Source organism: Rattus norvegicus, chromosome X, assembly GCF_036323735.1.
Source record: "Rattus norvegicus strain BN/NHsdMcwi chromosome X, GRCr8, whole genome shotgun sequence".
Lineage (NCBI taxonomy): Eukaryota > Metazoa > Chordata > Mammalia > Rodentia > Muridae > Rattus > Rattus norvegicus.
In genome coordinates this window covers 5,890,607-5,915,984 of record NC_086039.1, presented here as the reverse complement: position 1 = coordinate 5,915,984, position 25,378 = coordinate 5,890,607, and the positions used below count along the sequence as shown (strand labels likewise).

At 41.2% G+C, this 25,378-nt stretch overlaps 1 long non-coding RNA gene across 1 annotated transcript; it reads right to left on the bottom strand.

The window, feature by feature from the left end:
* Positions 1–16,784: 16,784 nt before the first annotated feature.
* Positions 16,785–20,618, bottom strand: LOC134484042 (uncharacterized). Its single transcript, XR_010061351.1, has 2 exons — positions 18,730–20,618; positions 16,785–18,377 (listed from the first exon to the last, which is right to left on the bottom strand). It is a non-coding gene; the product is annotated as an uncharacterized LOC134484042 (long non-coding RNA).
* Between the last annotated feature and the right edge of the window lie 4,760 nt (positions 20,619–25,378).

Genomic DNA, 25,378 nt, shown 5'->3' with positions numbered 1-25,378 from the left:
AGAATACAGCAAATACAGAGGCGAATGCCAGCAGCAAACCACTGAACTGAGAATAGGTCCCCCGTTGAAGGAATCAGAGAAAGAACTGGAAGAGCTTGAAGGGGCTCGAGACCCCAAAAGTACAACAATGTCAAGCAACCAGAGCTTCCAGGGACTAAGCCACTACCTAAAGACTATACATGGACTGACCCTGGACTCTGACCCCATAGGTAGCAATGAATATCCTAGTGAGAGCACCAGTGGAAGGGGAAGCCCTGGGTCCTGCTAAGACTGAACCCCCAGTGAACTAGACTATGGGGGGAGGGCGGCAATGGGGGGAGGGTTGGGAGGGGAACACCCATAAGGAAGGGGAGGGGGGAGGGGGATGTTTGCCCGGAAACCGGGAAAGGGAATAACACTTGAAATGTATATAAGAAATACTCAAGTTAATAAAAAAATATTATTTAAAAATTAAAAAAAGAGATTTAACTCATTTAACACATCTTATTTGAAATTTTACTCTGTGCAGGCACTGAGCTGTAAAATAAAATTGTCCTAGAAAATTGCTATGAAGAATTAAGAATTCAGATCATGGATCTCTCACAAGCCTGGCAATTTGAATTTGTACCAAGTTATACTAAAACCAAAATTAAACTGATAGTCATGGGATGGATAATAACATGTATCTTTTAATAAGAAGTATGGAGCTGGGGACATGGCTCAGTAATTTAGAGTGCCTGCTGCTTTTTCAGAAAACCAGAGTTTGGGTTCTATTATCTATGTCAGGTGTCTTACAATCTTACAGCCACCAGTCCTGGGGATCTGACCTCTAATGTGGTCCTGGGTGTATGGGTGTGTGTACCTGCTGAGAGAGAGAGAGAGAGAGAGAGAGAGAGAGAGAGAGAGAGAGAGAGAATTTTATTTGGTTTAAGAGTTTCTTTTTGGACAACAATGACACAGCCCTCACCCCCCAACCTCACCCCCATATTATAAAATGCTAAAATGCAGTACAAAATAACCAAAAAGTTCTAAAGCCAGGCAATCCACACTCCTCAAAACATGACCCTGGAGATAGAGTGACAAATTCAAAGATTTCCACATTTCATGCCTCATCCTGAAACAGTTTTAAGACAGTAAGTTTGTTTTTTATTAGACCATCTAGGAGGGCTTAATGTAATTACAAGGGTTCTTTTGAGAAAAAAGAGGAGGACAGAGAGGGAGAACTAGTTGAAGGTGAAATGTTGCCAACTTGGCAGACTAAGAGAGTTAGGAACCAAAGAATGTACGCAGCCAATGGAAACTTGGAGATAGAGACAAATATATCTCTCCTGGAACCTCCAGAAGGAAAGCATCTCTCCCCATACCGTGATTTTACCCCTATAAAGGTCCTGAAGTAATTTCAGACTGTCATAACTACATGTTTGAAGTGACTAGGTATGAAATTAACACGAAAGATATCTGAGAAGTGCTCATAGGAAGTAACAAAGAACACAACTGAATGGTGGTGACTATGGCTACATCAGGCCCCAAGGAAATATTCCACAATTTTCCGTGTGAAAAGTTTAGAAAATTGTCATAAGACCTACCTTTGAGGGGCATGGACTGTTTGTCCTACTTCGGAATGTAGGCCCCATTCCTTTTGGACTTTTTTGACTTCTACAATTTAGAAAGGCTGGTCTATGAAGTTTGAAGCTAGGTCACAGAAAATCAGTTTCTAGTGAGAAACATGGCTGTTCTGCAATTTGGTGGATGATCACATCTTTTAATGAAAGTACCAGTATGAATGTATTTTATTATGGAAAAAGAAATCCAGCTGCATTCAGTTTAAGATGACAATACAAATAATTATGGGGACTTTTCTTTTTTTTGTTATTCGACTCTTTTTTTAAAAAAAATTTTTTATTAACTTGAGTATTTCTTATTTACATTTCGAGTGTTATTCCCTTTCCCGGTTTCCAGGCCAACATCCCCCTAACCCGTCTCCCTCCCCTTCTTTATGGCTGTTCCCCTCCGCATCCTCCCCCCATTGCCGCCCATTTTAAGACCTTGTAACAGTATTTGGGTCCATTTTCTTTTATCAGCTTTGGACATACTCCTTCCTTTCACCCCCATGTTTTGTTACTTTTATGTGACAAGATTTTGAGCATGATGTCCTTCATTTGTTATGACAAAGGAGCAGAATGCTTTTCACTCTCTAATTCTGAATTTAGTATTCAAGGTTGTCTCTAGCAATGATGAGTTTTTAAATTATTATTTCGGTGTGTTCTCATCATCCAGATGAGATCATTTAAAATGTTTCAGAAAACAATAGTAATAAAAACAACAAACAAATGTGCATGCATACTCACACAAGCATATGTAAATGACACTGAAGTTTGAAATTATATCAAAATTTAAAATTTCAAAAATCTATCTAAATCATAGTCCCCTTTTTATATTGACTGTTTTAAATGACCTATAGATGTCACATTCGGAGGTTTCTGAAACTGAACTGTAGGTACTAACCATGACAGTTCTGGTGATTGTTTTTTGAGAGCCACAGAAAGACATCATTTCCATGGAGCTCCAAGCAAAGCTCATCTCTTCAGTTAAACAAAGTTGAACACGTCATCAGAAATGATTTGGAAATAATTTTGACTAGTATGGCCAAATGTCCCCACAAAACATGATTGCTTCCCACTGGAAAAGAATGAGGATGTTAGGTAGAGATGAACATTCTTGCTTCAATGACTTGCTAGAGGATGACTCTTTAATCTTATGAATATTTAACAAGTGTGCCAAAAGGCAGTACAGTAGTAGTTCTCAACCTTTGGATCAAGACTCCTTTGGAGAGGGTCGAACAACCCTTTCACAGGAGTTACCTAAGACCATCAGAAACACAGATATTTACATTACAGATCATAACAGTAGCAAAGTTACAGCTATGAAGTAGCAGCAAAATGTTGTGGTTAGGGGTTGCCACAGCATGAGGACCTGTAGTAAAGGGTCACAGCATTAGGAAAGTTGAGAACCATTGGACTAGATGCTATCACAGACATCTAAAATGGTTTACCTGTTTTTCTGATTTGTTTTACCATTCACTCTGTATGTTTATGTATATCTATATGTTTCTTGTTATTGTTTGTTGAACCAGTTTAGAATAAGTTGATAATATTATATCTCATTCATCAGGATGTTTCTAAAAATAATGACATTCACTTACCTAAACAAAATATATTGTCCATAATTTTAAATGGATTTTATGATCCTAGTCCTCACAAAATTCTGAGTAAATAAAATCTTATTTTGAGCACATTGCTGTAATCAGGACAGTGTTGTGGACTTTTGGTCCTGGAAATCTCTGAGAGTGGAAAACTCCCCCTCCCATATAACAGATGTACAGATTTAGTCCTGTTACTTTTCTCCCTTCCTGAAAGGAGGAACAGCAGGAAGAAAGGACAGAAAACTGAACTCAAAAGAGTGTGACTCATGACTCACATTAGTACTATCACACTGTGTTACCACATTGTGGTACAATCAGGTTCACTGTCTTTCTAGGTTTTTAAAAGTGTGTTCTCAAAAGGCCCTGAACTGCACTTAGCTCATTGGTGTATCTACCTGAAACTTAGAAGATGAACCCTTTCATTTTAAGTGTTGCAATGTCTACTCTAGTCAGATTTCAGTAAGATTTACTTTTTCTGGACCTAGGTAAGTATTCTTTTTTATGATCATGATGGGCTAAGCTTGCAAGATACTGATCTATGCTATCATACTCCAGGAAAAGTTTACTTTTTAATTTTCTATAGCTCTCCCACTTAGAGCTCAACTGCCTGATACAGTATTTAGTTAGTTCCCTGCTTATTTGGATTTGGGAAGTTCATTTTAAATACACTTTATCTTCTCCTTAGCTTTACTTGAGTTACTTATCTACCAGAATCAGTAAAAAGTATTATTCACAATGTTCCATGATTTTGCTACTTAAGAACTTAATAAACTCTATCTATCCAGAAATGAAAACACACAATATTAAAATAATCGTTTTAAATAGCAAGATAGAGTTGTTTAACATTTAATAAAGTAAAATCTTTCATTTTACTTTGTATAATAAAAACAAGTTGGTGGCTAAGTGAAGACATTTACTAGATAGAAAAAGTACAGTCAGAAGTATGGAGTATGTAGTGGTGTGTGTGTGTGTGTGTGTGTGTGTGTGTGTGTGTGTGTGTGTGTGTGTGTATCTGTGATAGCATTTCCCTATACAGTCCAGGATAGCCTTGAACTTGCAGCAATCCTCTTCCTACTATCAAGTTCCATTAGGTCAATTCTAAGTGTGTGCTATCACAACCAACTTAGAAATGTTTAATGCTGAATACAAATGATGAAAGCAAATATCTTTCCTTTTTTTCTTTTTGAGATTAGTGTTCAGCATTCTACAGTTAGGTATGATCTTGGTCATAGACTTTTCATACATATCATTTTATTGTTGGTTTGTGGAGGATTCTGTTACTCTTAGTTTTCTTAGAGGATCCATCAGAGGATGCATAACTCAACAATTAGCCCAAATAATAAAAATCAAGTGGTTTTGAGGAAATTTGCAGTATGTGAAGCTGCCATAAACTTGAACTTAAGAGACTTAAGTAAACCCAAAGCTGAGTTTGTACTCTGAACCCATAGTCCCATGGTGTTTCTCGGGTCCTTTGAGAGATTCCTAAGCAGAAAATATCTGTTATTTTAAATATATTTCCATGCAAAAAGTCTTGATACAGTCTATTAAAAACGCAGAGAAGTGCCACCTAAGATAAAAAACGCTTCCAGTTCTTTCTTCCTACTACAAGTCTTACTTTCAATCTAATGAAGGAAAAAAACTCCAGAAAACAAAAGAAAAATTCCTTGTCTCTTGTGCTATAAGGGGCCATTGTAGACAGGGCTTTTATGGATAGTGTTACATGAATTTCACCTGAGGTAACACCTAAGACCCTTTTACATTTGGAGCACTAGGATTAGAAATTAGCCATCTTCCCTGGGGTGCCAGGGAAGGGGTATGCACAGGGGTATCCCACTTACTCTCAGAAGAGGGGAAATAGAGGAGGGATTGTGCAAGAGAGTGACTGGGAGGGGAGCAATGAGCAAGATGTAGAGGGAATAAGTAAAAAAATATTAAATTAAATTGAACAAATTAGAATAATTAAACATACAGAAAGGTTGATGAAGGCCTCTTGTGGTGGCACAGATCCATAATCCCAATATTAGAGAAACTGAAGCAGTAAAAAAACTGAGTTAGAGGCCAGCCTGAGCTACTTAGTCATAGTCTGTCTCAGAAGAGAAAAAAGAATAGAAAGAAAAAGAAAAAAGGCTGGATTTTTAAAAAAATGACAAATCTACTAGATAACAAATACCCTGCACAACTGTATACTAGGTAACCAGTCATATTTACCACCAGATTATCAATCTAGGTTGTGACATTACATACTGATTTACTCTGCCGTAAGAAATGTTTCCTCATTTATCTCCTCAGTTAGATCTCTGATTTTTGGTCAATAAAAAATTATAGGGCAAAGCTTATTTATTTTTCACACAGTAAATAAGAAATTCTTCTTTTCAGCTTCAACAAAGAAGTACGTTAAAAACTCTTAAGTTATGGTGATACCTAGTAAGAGGTGAAGAAACAGGGTAAAGGAAGCTTGAATAGTCTCCACTTTCACAAAGAATAATTAAGAGACAACACATCTACATTAATGGAGGTGCTTAATCTGGGTATATTTTCTGGATATCCAAGATGTTCAAATAAAACAAACTTAAATGATTGGGCATCACCATGGTGCATTTAACAGTTCTAAGTTACCTTGTTGATCTACTGAAGCTGATCTTAGCTACTGATGTTAGCTTTCTAAAACTGTGCAGATTTTCTATAACCTCGTGAAGGTTTTTTTTTTTTTGTTTGTTTGTTTGTTTTGTTTTTTGTGAAAAAAGAACTCTGAGAACTTTTTTTAATTGTGTGAATATGGGGAGGTCACGGATTGTGCTCATGAGTGTAGTACTCACAGAAGCCAGAAAATTGGCATTATCAGATCTTTTGCCATTGGAGTTACAAGCAGATGTGGGTGCTGGGAACCTCGAGCCTCCTGGAACCTTTGAGCTATCTCTCTAGTCCTTATTTCTCACAGTTTTAAGAAAGGACTGAATGTTCTTTAGCATTCTCATTATCAGATGTCACATTTCTTAGTTCATATTCTGGTAATCTATTTCTGTGAAATCTATTATAAACCAAACCTAACAAAAGCAATGCACATTCTATTACATTGATGAATCTATGGGTTGGTCACTCAGGTAGAAGACCATGTGGGTATGAATATCTTGGATATCCAGAGAACTCATAAGCACCTCCATTAATAAAGATGTGTTGACTTTTCTTTATTCTCCAAAGGTAAGGGTACTTCTCAATCTTGTGATCTTGCAAGCCTATGACTGATTGAACTGGTAGAATCAGGAATGGTTCTGTGTGGCTTTCAGGGCTAGATCCAAAGTTATGATGCAGCTTGTACTCTGTCTACCAGAACTTTCTCTCTTGGAGCTCTGAGCCATCACCTAAGCTATCAGAATATTATGAGATATCTGGTTCTGACAAGGCCCTTAGTTTCAGTTCATTTCCATTTCAAAGTCATTCTAGACTGGGTGTCAGACATGTAAGTTTAGAACTTTCTAGAATATAGTCATTCCACTTACAACTATCTTAGTCATTCCCATTCATCAGAGTGACTTATAAACATAATAAAAGTTTATTTTTGTTAGGTATGACTGATATATTTCACAGAAATATATAATCAGAATATTAACCAACAAATTGGCTTAGTAATTATACCTATGTCAGGCATTGTATATTTAAATTTTTTAAATCAATTCTTTGCTCTCAGTGTGTCTCTTAATCACACTTCAGAGGCAAGATTGCTGTTATCTGTCATGGACTTATTCTCCCAAATGAATTCACATCAGAAGGGTAGATGACTTTGTGAACCAGCTAATATTACAAGCACCAAAGTACAAAACAAAGACTAATTTCCTTTCAGAAGGCAACCAACCTAGCTTTAGGTAGTAAGGCACTGTATTCATAAACACACTGCAGCTCAGACCCAACATTTAGACTCAGACACTTTCCCTTTTGATTGTATACCTTTAAACCAACTACTTAATGATTTTGTACCTCTCTCTTCTCACGTGAAAAATGAGACTGAAAGGAAAATTATACAGATTTAAGGTTTAAAAATATGAAGTTAAAAGAATAAGTTTCAAAATTCAGACTCAGGACTAAACACTGTGAAAAGCAAGTCCAGGCAGCCCCGCCCTGCCGCTAGGACTAACAGACCATACAGATAAAGAAAAGGAATGCAGGAACCAGCCCGAGTTATCAGGACTGACCCAAACCATCTGGCAGAAAGGCACCTCCCCCAGCTTACTCAGAGTCACACCTTAACCAGATGTCCTTCAAACCCTGATACGCCCCTAGCTCCTAAAATCCTGAACGCTCCAGTCAATACGTACTCTCCTGCTGTGCTGTAATCTCACTGCCATGTTTAAATGAGCCAATCACTTATAGCCACGCCAGAAATTAGCCAATTGTGTGTAACTGCGCCAAACCCCCTAGCCTTCCCTATATAAACCCCTGACATTTGAGCTTCGCGGTCGACACCTCTGTCTCCTGCGCAGGATACGTGTCGACCCGGAGATCCATGTAATAGATCTCCGTAATAAACCTCGCCTTTGCTTATTACATCCAAAATGGTCTCTCTGTGTCTGGAGTCCGTGATTTCCCGCGACTTTAGAAAGGTTCTCTCTTCGGGGATCTTTCAAGACCATCAGTATTACCTTCTCAGAGGTAGTTTATGTGGATTACATGAAATAGGCATAAAGTACACATAAGTCTTAATATATATCAGACTTTACCATACAAATGGTTGAGAGGGTGATCATGAGGTTAAGCATAGGTTATTCAGGCTAATACTGACTAAAGCAGTTTCATTAGAAAGAAACTAAGCCTTGGTTAAAGAGCTTCATGCTGACATCTAAACAAAATCCCAATTCATTCACCTCTCCAGTCACCTAGCTATAGGTGTGTTAGAAGCACTTCAGTTCTGGAATCAGAAATATGAATGGGTCTTAATATTGTTACTTATGCCCTTGAGCATTCACAAATTAGCTAGGTTTCTAGTTTCACTGCCAAGGAACAGCCCTCGGTTTGGAGAGGGCTTTTGAGGGAGGGGTGTCTGGGTGCTATGAAAGAATGCCTCAAAGTCAAATAGCCTGTGTTCTGCTCAAGACAGCTTCCTTTGGAGATCTCCAGACAGCTTCTCCAGATAGATCAACTCTCACAGACCAAGGCCCAGTCTTTTATATGCATGTCAATTCAATCATTTACTCCAGGTTCTCTTTTGATTATCCCATGAATTAGCATTCCCTCACCCCAGGCCCTGATTCTTAGAAAAAAAGCAGCAAGCTCATTCTTCTTTTTTTCTTTCTTAGCAATGCAAATGAATTCAGAAATCTGCCTGCCTTTGTATTCACAGACAATAAGCTAGCTGGGTGGGATCTCACTTTGAGATCACTATTCCTACCATGCCTGAGCCTAACCTCACTCTGTCCCAGGCTGACCTTGAACTCAGGAATCTGGCTGCCTTTGTTTCTCCCTGTCTTTGTATCTTTCTGACAGACTGACTCTCACGTGCAGCTGCCTCTGCTCTTCTAAGACTGTGAAATACTTTATTCAATTGATATTGCATCCTTATATTTTGCATAGTAGAGACATGTATTTGTAACTCATATTTTAAAAGTTCCTTCCCACCACTTTAAGGGCCGTCCTGAAGGTCTCAGCATTCACCATTTTGCTGAGACATTAGACCCACCCTTGCTGTCTCTGATTATCATGGAGTCATTAACTTTGGCAGACAGGATATTTCCTGATAACCTTGGTAAGGAGAATAGGTCTTGATAACCTTGGCAGGAAAAATATTTCCTAAAGGAATATATATAAACAAGTCTCACACGCAGCAAGCTTTAATACTCCTGGAGGCCCATGCACTGCTGCCTCTATCGCAGGGGCAGGAAACTATGCCATACCATCCCTCCCACGTGGCCAAGCAAGACTCAGCATTTCCCCATGGTCACATTGATAAAACAATAGCTACACTTATGGAGTATTGTGAGAATAAAAGAGATAAAGAATCTACCATAATAACACTTGATAATAGTTCCTGCAAGGGCAGATTAGGGAATATACTTTAACTACATTTTTATAAATGCTTATTTATGGACAATTCAAATATTCTTGAGTTACTGAGGATATTATACATGATAGGCAAGTGCTCTACCAATAAGCTGCATTCCTAATTTACCACAGATCAACTATTTTTGTTCTATTTTTGATGTTAGAGTTGGACCCTTTTACATGATAAACACATGCTCTGCCACTGAGCTACATCCAAGGCCCACTAATGGAATTATTTGTCCTCCACTCACAGTGTTGTTGGCCTTTGCTGTGATAGATCCCATGAACATGTGTTGTTTGCTTTCCCAGAAAGAATAGAATCTAGAAATTCAAGCTTTCAGGCTTGACTTGACTTTTAAAAATCTTTAGTGCATTTCTTACAGACATAATGTTGAGTGGGGAGAAAAAATAGCACAAAAGAATATGCACTGTGTGGTTTCGTTCATAGGACATTTGGGAAAAGGCAAAACACTATGGCAACTCAAGCAGAATTGTAATTTCTTTTGATGAGGTGCTGTCTGGAAAAGGAAATAAGGAAGACTTTGGGCATACTGGATATGTTCTAAACCTTGATCTGGGTGTATATGTATTTGAAAACTGGAGTACACTATACTCGTGCACTCCCTGCATGTGTACTGGATCTCATTAACAATGAATGTCCCAGGAAGATGCTTCCATTACTCCCTTCCTTTAATTTTCTGCTGGTGCAGGCAAGGAAGATGAGAGCAATACAGATGCTTTTACATGTGTCTCATCATAGACCAAAGCCTTCATTTTGGTAATTACTTTTAATTTAGTAGAAAAGGCTTGATGTGGCAACAACAGTGTGATTCAGCTCTCTGCTTTCCCACAGCACTCTGTGAAATGAAGGCACAGCAGGGGGAATATATGTAATTCTTTTCTTCATATACAAAGGGCTTATAAATCGCAATACCAAGCTCAGTGCTAGCCATTTCCTGGGGAATTAATAGCCAGCTGAGGTTAACAGTCCTTCGTTCAACTTTAGACCATCAAGCCTTCTTGCTGCTCATTAATTCCCAGAAAATACCCTGTGCCTTGATGGTTATTGCTTAAATACATTAAAATAAAGTTAAGGGGCTGACTTAATGTTTAGCTGTGATAATGTAAAACACAAGGAAGCACTCCCAGCAGACACATTCACTGCTGTGTGTTTTTATTTAACTTGTTTTCCTCTGTGTTTTGTGTGATGTGATGGGCTGGTATACGTGGACATTTTCGGCAGCTGTTGCAGCTGTTTGTGTTATTTTGTGTATAATGCTCAACACTCAGTTCAATGAATTTATGCAGGAGCCTCACCAAAACCTTTACAATGGGTTCTTTTTATCAGAGAACATTTTGTATTTGAGTCCACGAAAAATGACTTAGACACAAGAGAAAAGTGTTTTGGAAAATTTGGGATCAGTAAATTAACTGCTCCTTATGAATTTGGCACAAAGGCTTTTTTTATAAAAGCAAGAGTTGTGGTTAAAGCAGGCCAAAAGGAAGCCTGTGAAATAGGGAGGAGTCTTTTAAAAATGCATTTTCCATGTGCCTCTTTGGAGTGTAGAAAGAACCTTTCCTAGGGGCCTTCTGTTTATTAGTCCCTAGTGGAGGCAAGTCATCTCCAGGTAGTTCTAAGCAATTCTTGAAATAGAAAAGCACATACACTTCTAGTTTTTAAAGTTCCTCTTCACTTAATTCAATAAAATGAACATTTGGTACAAATATATGTAAAACCAAAAAGGAAAGAGATAGCAGACTATGAAGTCTCATCATCTGAGGTTCATAAACAAGTGCAAGAAAAGGACAGACAAGTCCTAGTGCAGGGTGGATGGTTCATGTCTCTAAGGAAGGCAAATAGCACATCTGTTCAGAAAACATATGGAGGCCTGAGGACTCAGAGTTCAGGTCCTGGATTCCATGTCCACCAACAGTGCAGCAAGAAAAGAGAAAAAAGACAAGATGGAACACTCATTGGGAATAGAAAGGAGTTATTCATTGACCAGCCAAATGAGAGTACTCAAAGCATTTGGACTATTTTTTTTTTCCTTTTACCAATTAGAAGCCCCATCCTCTAAAAGGATGTGACTAGACCAACAAGGCCGATAAGTAAAGGACAGTTCCTTGCAAACCATTCTGAGAATGATATGAACCTCACAAACTAATTCTTTGAATGTATGGAGTTACTGCAGTGGTTTTCAACTTTCTCAATGCTGTTACAGTTACAGTTCCTCATGTTGTGGTGACCCCATCCATAAAATTGTTGCTACCTCATAATTATAATTTGGCAACTGTTATTAATCATTATTTATTATTATCATTACCATTACCATTATTATTATTATTATTATTATTATTATTATTATTATTATTATTATTATTATTATTGGTTTGCCAAAGGGGTTACGACACACAGATTGAGAACCACTGTGTTAAGGGATAAGAAAGTTGTCAAAAAAGTCAAATTCATCAGTCCAGATTTAAAATAAGAATATTTCAGGACAGTTTTTTTACTATGCTGAAGTTAGAAGTCACAAGATATGAATCTTTCAAATTAAAAGATAACTTTTTGTCTCATATAAATCAAAAAGGGCTATAAAATCTTAAATAAAGAATCACTGCTAACCAACAAAACAGTTTGTCTTGAGAGAAACTAAATTCTTAGCATTGTCTAAATTTTTGTAGCCCAAGTCCACTTTGAATCTACTTTAAATTTTCTATGGCTCAGAGATTTCTCGGTGTAGTAGCAAAGTACTTAAAACATTAAAGAAGAAGTATTGGGGTCTCACTATGTACCCCAGGCTGTCCTGTAATTCATGTGGCCGAGGCTGTACTTAAACTTGCCATTTTCTTGCTTCAGCCTCTCAAGTGCTAAGATTACAGGTGTGTACTACCAAGTCATATTGGGTTAGTAGAAGAAAGGACAAATTAATACAGATAAATTCATATTTCAGTGGCCAGCACTCCTCTTTCAAAATATTATCATGATCAAAATAGCACATAAAAGAGACAATAAACTGGGAATAATCTGTACTCTGTTAGATTAGTAACCACCAGTGGATGTATGTATGTTCCAAATCCCTGGTTTAGACGACATTCTTGGTAGAGGTTGTTTCATATAAAAAAATGTGTGAAATTAACTGGCAACATCTGTATTAGTAACATTGAAGGAACTTATCTGTGGCAATGAGAAAAGATGCAACTAGAGTTTGCATTAATGTGAAATTTAATTGTTTACATAAAAAATGAAAAATAAAACGACATTACAACCTGAGTATCCCTTATCTGAGAAGTTTGAGGCAAGATACATTTTGATTTTTTTGAATTTTTAAATTTTGGAATATTTCCACACGCATAATGGAATATTTTATGGATGCTATCCAAGTCTAAATATGAAATTAATGTGTATCACATGTACCTTGTCCACATAACCTAAAGGAAATTTTATGAAGCATTTTCTATGAATAGGTTCATCACATGGTATCCTATACTTGTAGCATTTTGTTGAAGCTCAAAAGTTTTTAATGTGGGATCATTTTAGATTTTGGATTTAGTAATTAGGTATATTCTTTCCCTTCCCTCCTCTGTCTATCTCTGTCTTTTTCTTATTATCTATTACTATCATCTTTTCTTCTCATCTTTCCCTATATACTATGAATGGCAATTATACATTTTCTACCTCCCAGATTAGAGGAATGCATAATATAAATGAATTTTCTACATGGCACAGTGTTATATAAATACTAAGGCTTATTAAGATTTTGGGGTTTTATTGGTAAATATTCTTGTAGCAACTATCTTATCCATGGATCTTTCCCTTCATAGCATACCACAAGAAGTCTGTGACCTTCACTTCAGACTGTCTCTAGGATAAAATAAGATGATTTTTAATAGCAGCCAAAAAAGGAAAAGAGAAGAAAAGAAAAAGTGACAAGACAATAATACTAAGTAAAAAGGACTTTTAGAAACATCTTTTTTAGATAATCCATACATTTTAACCACATTTAATCATGAACATATTCCATATTGGGCTCATAACTTACAGAGGTATCACCAGAAAGAAAGGTGTTGTACTTTGCTTTTCTCCATTTCCAGATGGTTCTTTTCAGCTAGCCCAGTTATTTTCATCATACTCCCTTTTATCTGAAGTTCACATAACCTCTACAACATGAATCTAGGGCAAAAGAGGAGAGATTAGATCTAACACTATTGATTCATTGATGTGGGCTCTGTTGGTTTTGATTTTAGAAGGTCAATGCCCTACGGGCCAAATTTGTTCAAAGAACACACACGCAATAATGGTATAATACTTTCTGCCTTCAAAAATCCAACCACCACTGTAGGTATCCATGAGAAAATGTAATGTGTGCTTTTAAAAGTAAGTCTCTGTGTGGGATAGGGTCATTCTATAATTATGTTTTAAATAAATGATGAACCTTTAAAACATATGATAATAATAGTATTTTTGATACTTCACATAAATGGTTCGTGTTTCATTTTTAATGTGTTGTCAACTTACTATTATTTAAATTTTAGCCATGTTTTTAAAAGAATTCACAGATGGAAATAATATTATATTAGTAATTTACTATAGAGCAATGAATTTCCATTATGCTTATATAATAGTACATTATTAGTGTTGTGAAAATTCCTTTGAATGCAAAATTATTACTTAGTTGTGCTGAGTGGTAGGCCGGTAGAAAATGAGAAAAATTCCAAGTAGAGTAATTGAGGAATTGTGACAATGCCTTAGGGAAGAGGCTTTCAAATATATTTCAAGAGCCAGGGACATAGCTCAGTAGCAGAATGCTGTACCGGCATGCACAATGTCATGGATTCTGTCCTTAGTATCACAAAAGTACAAAATTACAGAACATGAATAAATAAATACAGCAAACTCTATTTTTGAACCTAGGTATAGTGGTATATCTAGTGATTCCAACAGTTAGGATACAGAGGCACAACTATATCCCACAAATCAAAGAGGAACATGGTTGAGAGTGAATCTAGGCTTGGGTGAGTTTTCCTGCGTGGCTTTGCTGAGATTACTTACAGGAAAATGAGTTTGTCTCATGCAACAGCATCAGTGAAAAGTCTACTCTGGTATGGGGCTGACAGCAAATAAAAACTGTAGCATATCTTTTAGGGTGCTCCACTGAATTCCTTCCTGTCTTCAAGCAATTGCTTACTAGTTATATAAGCTCAGAAGGAGCTTCTCTGTTCCTCTTAGGAAGGAATACTTCAATTCAAACAGAACAGGTACATAACACCTGGTCTATGGATCAGGATTGCAAATGGGAAATAACACAAAGAAAAGGCAGCAATCTAGACTCTAGGTTTGTGAACATTTGGACACAGTTATTCCTACTTCTGTTGATTTCAGGAAAGTCCTCATAGTACTGAGTGTGCTGAGTATGTGTGTGTGTGTGTGTGTGTGTGTGTGTGTGTGTATGGGGGTTGGGGTTAATTAATACCTTGAATGTATTAGAAATTGATCAGTTCTTCTTTATAAATATTCTATTCCTATGATTAACTCTCATTTTTGTACCAATGAAATTTCACAGACCCTTTTTATGTCCAAAAGTCAGGATCCACTTATTTTAAAGTTAAAAGTATTTATTTTTTCTTCTCTCACTCTTCCTCATTGTCTGAGGTTAAAAAGGCAATCATAAATTTGATATGATAAATTTTCCTTTCATTCCCTACCTCTCTTTCAATATGCCAATCAAGCTTGCTTTCTTTGCAGATTCATAACACTTCACCTTTGGTCTCATTAACCGATTTGGCTTTTGTTGCACATGAAGAAAACTCATCCTAACACTTAAAACCCTGGGAGTTACAATTCAGAACTTCAACTGTCCTTTGGAGTTTTAGCTCCTTCTGTTTATTCTTCATTTTCCGTCTTTTAGGGGGAAAATATCCTTTACCTTTTAACCATCTTTCATTAACCCCGTCTTCCAAAATCAAGTATGATTTACGCTCATAACTTGTAGATGGGTCTACTTTCACAAATTTCAAACTGCAGTCAAACTTTACTCATGTATTTGCATCTTGGTTTTTTTGAAACTTAAGATTTCCTCAAGTGCTGGAATTAAAGGAATATGCCACCATGCCCAGCCAGAATTGCTCTTAAACCTAAGCAAACTGAATGCAAATCTTATTTTGAAAATATTAATGAATAGATGACCTAATGGCACCTGATGATCAGTTTAAGTTAATGTAGCTACTTGATTGCTGGGGGGGCGGGGGCAAGGGCAGGATGAGATTACTCTAAAACATAGAAGTTTAACTTAATGTTAAGGACACAGTGTTAGAGTCGGATTATCTACTTTGGAATCCTTGCTCCACAATTAGAATTTTCTGTGTTATCTTGGAGCAATTACTTCTTGGAATCATAATTTATTATCTATAAGACATGAGAGAATACTGCAAATACCTCCTAGAGTTGTCTGGAAAATTGATTGAAATTAAATATATAAAATACTTAGCACATTGCCAGAAATGTAGCTTGTACATTGGCAGCTGACCAAGTCTGTTTTTACAAAATTTGATCCTGGAAAAAGGATTTGTATATAAATTGTCTATCTGGTCAATAGTCCCAGAGAAATCTGAGAACTGAGTGTAGAGACAAGTGAAACCAGCCAATGCAGTATGTCATTTATTAAGTTGTCATTGTAGGTAACTGGGGCTCATACAGTTCATGATCTTGATAAACTGGACAGCACACATTTCAAAACTGTGCCCATACTCCCTTCCAGACAACAAGGGAGACAGGGGACTTGTTGCTTGAATCTTTTAGAATACATTAAAATATTATTTAAGGAGAGACCCAACCGCCTGGTCAGGTGGGCACTCCTGAGGCTTCAGAGCGGAAGAGACCACCAACACTGCTCACCCCTGCCCACATCCCTGGCCCAAGAGGAAACTGTATAAGGCCTCTGGGCTCCCGTGGGGGAGGGCCCAGGAGCAGCAGGACCCCTGTGCCTGAGACACCACCAGAACCAGAAGGAAACAGACCGGATAAACAGTTCTCTGTACCCAAATCCCGTGGGAGGGAGAGCTGAACCTTCAGAGAGGCAGACAAGCCTGGGAAACCAGAAGAGACTGCTCTCTGCACACACATCTCGGACGCCAGATCAAAAAGCCAAAGACCATCTGGAACCCTGGTGCACTGAAGCTCCCGGAAACGGCGGCACAGATCTTCCTGGTTGCTGCCGCTGCAGAGAGCCCGTGGGCAGCACCCCACGAGCGAACTTGAGCCCCGGGACCACAGGTAAGACCAACTTTTCTGCTGCAAGAAAGCTGCCTGGTGAGCTTGGGACACAGGGAAGCAGAATTACTGTAGGACCGGGCACGTTCTGTGTTTACCGGAAGTCCCACACCCTCGGATCCCGGCCCGCAGCAGCTCTCTGCCCCCAGACCCTGTGAGAGAGAGACCCAACCACCTGGTCAGGTGGGCACTCCTGAGGCTGCAGAGCGGAAGAGACCACCAACACTGTGAAAGACCCCCAAAGAGGACCTTTCCCTCAGGAGGAGTCCCAAGCGCCCAATGACCGAGCCGAGTCCACTCGGATGCAATCAGCAAGAGGGTTTATTGGAAAACACAGGTACCTGCGGGCACACAGTCTCTTCGGAGGACTTGCGTGCCCAGCAGCTCCAGCATGGGGCTTTTATAGGGATTGGGGAAGCAGAAGCGGGAGTACAGAAGCAGATGCATAGTTACAGGGATTGGTGGATTCAAACGAGGCACATAGACATGTTCACATATGATTGGCTATTTCACATGATGAGGTAATAAGGTATAGCTACACACATTGGCAGGTTTGGGGCGTCCTGGATGTCGGGGGCTGGGGGCTTATCTCTTCCTGCCAGGTGGCCTGTGAGTGGTACTCCTGGTCTGTTCTGCATTCCTTTCCTTTTATGGTCTGTTAGTCTTCACGGTGACTCGGCCCTAGGTATCTGGGCGTGCCTGGGCTCATTCAAGCCTGTTGCAACTCTGAGTTAAGACTCATGGGGTGGGTCTTTCATTTTCCCCCATTTTCTTTTAGACTTGAGTAAAATCCTTTACTCAAATCGAATTCTAAGGAATCTCTTCCTGTTGTCTTACCCTCTGGTATTGTTGGGTGAGAACAAGCGTCTGAATGACTTGAGAGTCTGTTCTTTATGAACTGCATCAATCTGTTTAGAATGCAGGGGCCAAAGAGGAAGATTAGGAGGAGGATGATTAAGGGTCCCATCAAGGTGGACACCAGGGTAGCAAACCAAGGGGATCGGTTAAACCACCCCTCGAACCAGCCTTGTTGGGAATCAAACAGCTTCTGTCTCTGGGCCAAGCGTTCTCGGAGCTTAGCCATGTTATCTCTCACTAATCCTGTATGGTCTGCATAGAAACAACATTCTTTCAGTGTAGCACACAGGTTCCTTCTTTAAGGAATATCAGGTCTAATCTTCTCCTATTCTGAAGGACTACCTCTGAGAGGGAGGTTAGTTATTCTTGGAGGTCAGCTAAAAAGTTTTTCACTCTTTTTATATCTGAGTCAATGGCAGTTCTGAATTCTCTATAAACCTTGCATTGCAGGGCAATGGCAGATGTCCTTGTGCTGCCCTTGCAGCACCTAGATAGCCTTAAGTAATTCTCAACTCTTTTTTTTTTTTTTTTTTTTTACTAAGTCTCTAGCATCAGGATTCCAATCTGGACACTATCTAAACCTGCACACCAAGGTCATGACTAGCTTTTAGAACTTCTAAACTTGTACAGATTGTGATCCCTGAGGCACAGTCCCAAGAAGTGTTAGGAGTACTAACATATGCAATGTTACATCATTTGTAATAGAAATCAAGCCTATCCCCACACCTATCTTGATAAAACCCGGGGCAAACATGAAATTAAGTCTAGGGAGCTTTTTGAAGATCTGATTTTCCCTCTAGGTCCCAGCTCTCAGCCCCAACAGCTAGTACACGGCTGGTGAGGGCTGAGAGTTGATGGCTGTCAGGGTGGTCAGCAGCACCAGGTACGGTCCTTTCCAGTGAGTATCTGGGTTCGGTGCCATCGTATGTAGCCGAGTCTCCGACCTGGAACTGATGAGATGTCTCAGGGGTCTCCGGGGCATAGGCTGCTGTCAGCTGTGAGCAGATTTCTTTCTGTATCACCTGTAGGTCTTTTAGCCTAGCACACAAATCATTATTACTATGGCACTATGACATGTTGGTTCAGTAACATCATCTAATACAGTCAGGGGGACTGAGGCCCCATTTAAGATCTCAAAGGGGGTAAGGCTGAATCTGGGAGGGTATTTCTTGCTCTGAAGAGAGCAAGAGGGAAGGAGTGTCACCCAGTCTGTGCCAGTCTCCATGGTTAATTTGGTCAGGGTCTCTTTTAGAGTTCCATTTATTTACCCTACCTGTCCTGAACTTTGAGGTCTGTAAATACAATGTAATTTCCAATCGACCTCTAAATACTTGGCCACACCCTGGCTTACCTTGGCAACGAAAGTAGGGCCGTTGTCTGACCAGATTACCTTGGGCATTCCAAATCAGAGGAAGATTTCTTCCAGTATCTTCTTGATGATTGCAGAGGCCGTCTCTTGTTTGGTGAGGAAAGCTTCTATCTATTCCTGAAAAAGTATCTACAAGCACTAGGAGATACTTGTGATTATATTTTTCTGGTTTTATCTCAGTGAAGTTCACTTCGACTTTTCACCAAACTCTCTAGGTCTCTTTGCCCTGTTTGCTTGCTAAGCATTCACTTATTGACATACCTTATACTTTCTACTGCCTCTCTGGCTAAAATCTTAAAGTCTATTACATACACTTAACTACTTGGACAAACTTTTTATCTCCTAAATGAGTCCATTTCTGTATTTGGCAAAGTGAGTCTTTTCTTTGTTCTCTGGGGGAGTATAGCTTCCCCCACAAGTGTGCCATTGTCCTTTATCTTTTAAGCAATTTGGGCCTTTTCTAAGTGAGGCCATCCCTTAGTCCGATCCTAGTTCTCAGTGGCTGTCTCTTGCAGGCCTGCAACCAGGATAGGCTCCTGCATAGCCATTTCCCGAGCCACTTTATCTGCTTTGTTACTGCCCAATGCCACTGAATCTCTTCCCTCCTGATATCCTGAGCAATGAATAGTACTCACAGTTGTTGGCTTCACCAGGGCATCCAAGAGATGGCAAAGGCATCTGCGGCACTGATGTACTGGGGGGTTGAGGTTCAGCCATCCTAGATGACATTGTGTTGTCCACCATGGCAGCACCCACTTATCTCTGACCTTCATGAAGATAACTGTTCCCGTCTGTGGACAAGGTAGCCTCGGCTTTCAGCAGGGGTCAATTAGCCAGTCGCAGAGGTCTTTCCTCCACCCATGGGCTTCTGCCAGTGCTTGACACTCGTGTTGCAGTGACTCCAGATCCGGATTGGGCAGCAAGGTGACCAGATTGTCCCCAACCGGTAGAGAATCTAGTCCATGGCAGCTGACCAGTGGTCCCATCTTTTGGGACACTATTCAAAGGCAAGACATCAGCCACTCTATCACAGTTTAAGTCCTGGATTGGGTGATAATTGTTAGTGCCCAGCTGGCAGGAGTGATATGTTCCAAGTAGAACAGCGCTAAGCCATTCATCTCCCAGCATCAGGTACTGGTGCACTGAGACAGGTCTTAAGCTCCGCATACACAGTCTGTAGATATGCATACACATGGCCTCACCCAGCCATTTCAGCCCACGCAAGCCATTTTGGGGAGCAATTTTCTCATGAGCAAGGGATGGGGGCAGTCAGGGATGACTATGAACTAGTGGGTTACCCGGCCCACGCCAAGGTCCACTGTTCTTCGGGCAGTCCATAAGTATTGTTTGTTGCCAGTAGGCCCCTGTACCCAAGGTCTTTGGATACTGGCCCACTGGAGCATAGGACCACAGAGCATTGGGTCCCTGTATCCATAAAACAACTGGGCAGGCTTCCCTCCTATCTCTGCACATAGCCAGCACTCCAGGACCGAGAGGCTCTCCAGTGTCCCCTCTTGTTCTTTCTGGGGCAGTCCCTGACCCAGTGTTTTTTTTTTTTTTCCTTTGCATTAGGCACACTGATCTTTAGCCAGGAATTCTCTTCTGTTGCCAGGTACTGTCTTCTTAGGTTCCCTAACTACTGTGGCCAGTATATGTTCCTCTCTTGTCTTTTATCTCTCTTTAGCTCTCTAGCTTCCTCTTCTTTTTGTCTCTTTTCTTCCCTAGCTTTCTGCTCTTTTTACCTTCTTTTCTCTTTCTCTTTGTTTAACGTTACTTTCTCTGTAACTTATACTAACTCTCAGCAACTTAGCTTAACCCTTCAAATTTCTGTAACTTTCTCTTCATACCCTTTCCTTATCTTAGCCAGATTGGTGGGGTATTTTCCAGCCCCTAGGAGACCCACCCTTGGAGCCTGGAGGCAGACCTGGAGCACTCCCTACCTTCAGGCGTATTGGAGTCAACATTCAGGAGCCTTCCATCCATGTCTGGAACATTCTTTCTGGCCTCTAGCAGGATTCTGTCTTTCCTTGGTGGCAAAGAAGATCTGTAACAGTTACTAACAAGCATCTCACGTGGGATGGTGAGAAAACAAGAGGAGAGAGGTCCACTGAAGAGGACAAATAGCATTTAGTCACACAGCTAAACCAGGAGGCCTTTTTTTGGACAAAAAGGCCACTGTAAATATAAGCACAAGCTTTGCTCGCCTAGCTGTTACCGGCTGTCTCTCTGGGCTTAGATTTTCCCTTAAGGAGTACCTACCTCCCTTCAGTGTCAGCTTGGTGGCTTTGTCTCTCAAGAGAACTAGCCTCCAAATGACACTAGGCTTTTAGTAACAACTAATAACAAAAGGATGGATAGATGGTTAGAACCTGGTTGCTAGATGCCAGGTGGCTGAAAAAAGAATCGTAACCAGTTCACCTGGGGCTATCAGGACCTCAGTAGCAGCCCTTTACCAAACCGTCTCACTGGGTTTAAAAGCCCATGGAAAAGAAAACATTAATCCTGACTGGCAAAACAAAGTTCTTCACAGTTGTAGATTCTTTGAAACTATTTTAGGGGCTCTTTCTGTCCCCCAACCTGGGGCATTTTAACCATAGGGGCAGGAACTGGCTGCTGTGGGGATAGGACCAAAGGCACTCTCCATGTTAATGATGATCAGCGAGAAAAGTAATTTAATGTTGGAGACTGACTCCTCCCTTGGAATAAGGACAGCATATAAGGCAGGCTTCCTTAAAGAACTTCTCTTAATGAGCGCTCTCCTTCTGTGAGCAAATGTCAGAAATTCCTTTCTTGTTTTCCTTATAGTCCTCTCCCACCTCGCTCTCAGCCTTTTTAGATAGTTCTTCCCGTAGCATTTCTAACACCGCCTGTCCCCTTTTTATAGCCTGTTGACAGCATTTCTGATCTTTTAGGCAGCTACTCACTAAGAGCCATACCGGCTGAAACTCCGCCTTTAAGATTCCTTACTCCCAAGGAAATTTTAAATCTTTCCCAGTTCATCACAGCTGGCTACGAGCACAAGCACAGATAAAACACTATGTTTTTGTTTTGTTTTTCTTTCCTTTTTTTTTTAGAGCTGGGGACCGAACCCAGGGCTTTGTGCTTGCTAGGCAAGAGCTCTACCACTGAGCTAAATCCCCAACCCCCAAAACACTATGTTTTAAAAATTAACTTTGGCTATCAACCAACACACTGCCACTAGAGCGGGGTCCACAAAATTAAGTTTCTTACTCACTAAGCGTTAAGGGGACCAAGTAAAACTCTTCGACGAACAAAGCAAACAGTTTCATGATTTCAAACACAGTCATCGGTCCAAGATTTTAAACACAGTCGTCAGTCCAAATTCAAACACGAAACAAAAGTCAAAAAGACACTAACAGACACCAACACGTCCAGAAAACCACAGTCAGGTCACAAAGAAGACAAACAATTCCAACAGTCAAACAAGTAACAAACAGACACGCCGCGAGGCTTTGGTACCAAACTGAAACCAAGAATTCAGACGGAGTCAGTGAGGGTCTTGGATCCTCTACTCCAATAAAATTCAGACGGAGTCATCAAGGGTGCGGATCCCTCCGAAAATGGACGGAGGTGCCACGGATCCGGATCTCCCTCTCCTCCAACCACCCTTGGAACGTCTTCCAGGGCTGCGGGGGAGAAGTCCGAGCTCGTCAGCTCCTTCTCTGGCCCGCCCAGATAGTCCCCAGATCTGAGCCTATTGATCGATCGTGCACAGGACAAGACACAACAGACAAGACAAACGCCGGCCGGCTTACCTCCCGGTGAGTGGTCGGTGGTCTCTGGGCAGAGGGTCTCCAAACCCCGGGCGAGCCCCCATAATGAAAGACCCCCAAAGAGGACCTTTCCCTCAGGAGGAGTCCCAAGCGCCCAATGACCAAGCCGAGTCCACTCGGATGCAATCAGCAAGAGGGTTTATTGGAAAACACAGGTACCTGCGGGCACACAGTCTCTTCGGAGGACTTGCGCGCCCAGCAGCTCCAGCATGGGGCTTTTATAGGGATTGGGGAAGCAGAAGCGGGCGTACAGAAGCAGATGCATAGTTACAGGGATTGGTGGATTCAAACGAGGCACATAGACATGTTCACATATGATTGGCTATTTCACATGATGAGGTAATAAGGTATAGCTACACACATTGGCAGGTTTGGGGCGTCCTGGATGTCGGGGGCTGGGGGCTTATCTCTTCCTGCCAGGTGGCCTGTGAGTGGTACTCCTGGTCTGTTCTGCATTCCTTTCCTTTTATGGTCTGTTAGTTTTCACGGTGACTCGGCCCTAGGTATCTGGGCGTGCCTGGGCTCATTCAAGCCTGTTGCAACTCTGAGTTAAGACTCATGGGGTGGGTCTTTCAACTGCTCACCCCTGCCCACATCCCTGGCCCAAGAGGAAACTGTATAAGGCCTCTGGGCTCCCGTGGGGGAGGGCCCAGGAGCGGCAGGACCCCTGTGCCTGAGACACCACAAGAACCAGAAGGAAACAGACCGGATAAACAGTTCTCTGCACACAAATCCCGTGGGAGGGAGAGCTGAACCTTCAGAGAGGCAGACAATCCTGGGAAACAAGAAGAGACTGCTCTCTGCACACACATCTCGGACGCCAGATCAAAAAGCCAAAGACCATCTGGAACCCTGGTGCACTGAAGCTCCCAGAAATGGCGGCACAGGTCTTCCTGGTTGCTGCCACTGCAGAGAGCCCGTGGGCAGCACCCCACGAGCGAACTTGAGCCCCGGGACCACAGGTAAGACCAACTTTTCTGCTGCAAGAAAGCTGCCTGGTGAGCTTGGGACACACGGAAGCAGAATTCCTGTAGAACCGGGCACGTTCTGTGTTTACCGGAAGTCCCACACCCGCGGATCCCGGCCCGCAGCAGCTCTCTGCCCCCAGACCCTGTGAGAGAGAGACCCAACCGCCTGGTCAGGTGGGCACTCCTGAGGCTGCAGAGCGGAAGAGACCACCAACACTGCTCACCCCTGCCCACATCCCTGGCCCAAGAGGAAACTGTATAAGGCCTCTGGGCTCCCGTGGGGGAGGGCCCAGGAGCGGCAGGACCCCTGTGCCTGAGACACCACCAGAACCAGAAGGAAACAGACCGGATAAACAGTTCTCTGCACCCAAATCCCGTGGGAGGGAGAGCTGAACCTTCAGAGAGGCAGACAAGCCTGGGAAACCAGAAGAGACTGCTCTCTGCACACACATCTCGGACGCCAGAGGAAAAAGCCAAAGACCATCTGGAACCCTGGTGCACTGAAGCTCCCGGAAACGGCGGCACAGGTCTTCCTGGTTGCTGCCCCTGCAGAGAGCCCGTGGGTAGCACCCCACGAGCGAACTTGAGCCTCGGGACCACAGGTAAGACCAACTTTTCTGCTGCAAGAAAGCTGCCTGGTGAACTCAAGACACAGGCCCACAGGAACAGCTGAAGACCTGTAGAGAGGAAAAACCACACGCCGGAAAGCAGAACACTCTGTCCCCATAACTGACTGAAAGAGAGGAAAACAGGTATACAGCACTCCTGACACACAGGCTTATAGGACAGTCTAGCCACTGTCAGAAATAGCAGAACAAAGTAATACTAGCGATAATCTGATGGCGAGAGGCAAGCGCAGGAACCCAAGCAACAGAAACCAAGACTACATGGCACCATCGGAGCCCAATTCTCCCATCAAAACAAACATGGAATATCCAAACACACCAGAAAAGCAAGATCTAGTTCCAAAATCATTTTTGATCATGATGCTGGAGGACTTCAAGAAAGACGTGAAGAACTCCCTTAGAGAACAAGTAGAAGCCTACAGAGAGGAATCACAAAAATGCCTGAAAGAATCGCAAAAATCCCTGAAAGAATTCCAGGAAAACATAAATAAACAAGTAGAAGCCCATAGAGAGGAGACACAAAAATCCCTGAAAGAATTCCAGGAAAACACAATCAAACAGTTGAAGGAATTAAAAATGGAAGACACTGAGGAAAGAAATTGAAGAAGACCTCAGAAGATGGAAAGATCTCCCATGCTCATGGATTGGCAGGATTAATATAGTAAAAATGGCCATTTTACCAAAAGCAATCTACAGATTCAATGCAATCCCCATCAAAATACCAATCCAATTCTTCAAAGAGTTAGACAAAACAATTTGCAAATTCATCTGGAATAACAAAAAACCCAGGATAGCTAAAGCTATCCTCAACAATAAAAGGACTTCAGGGGGAATCACTATCCCTGAACTCAAGCAGTATTACAGAGGAATAGTGATAAAAACTGCAGGGTATTGGTACAGAGACAGACAGATAGACCAATGGAATAGAATTGAAGACCCAGAAATGAACCCACACACCTATGGTCACTTGATTTTTGACAAAGGAGCCAAAACCATCCAATGGAAAAAAGATAGCATTTTCAGCAAATGGTGCTGGTTCAACTGGAGGGCAACATGTAGAAGAATGCAGATCGATCCATCCTTATCACCCTGTACAAAGCTTAAGTCCAAGTGGATCAAGGACCTCCACATCAAACCAGACACACTCAAACTAATAGAAGAAAAACTAGGGAAGCATCTGGAACACATGGGCACTGGAAAAAATTTCCTGAACAAAACACCAATGGCTTATGCTCTAAGATCAAGAATCGACAAATGGGATCTCATAAAACTGCAAAGCTTC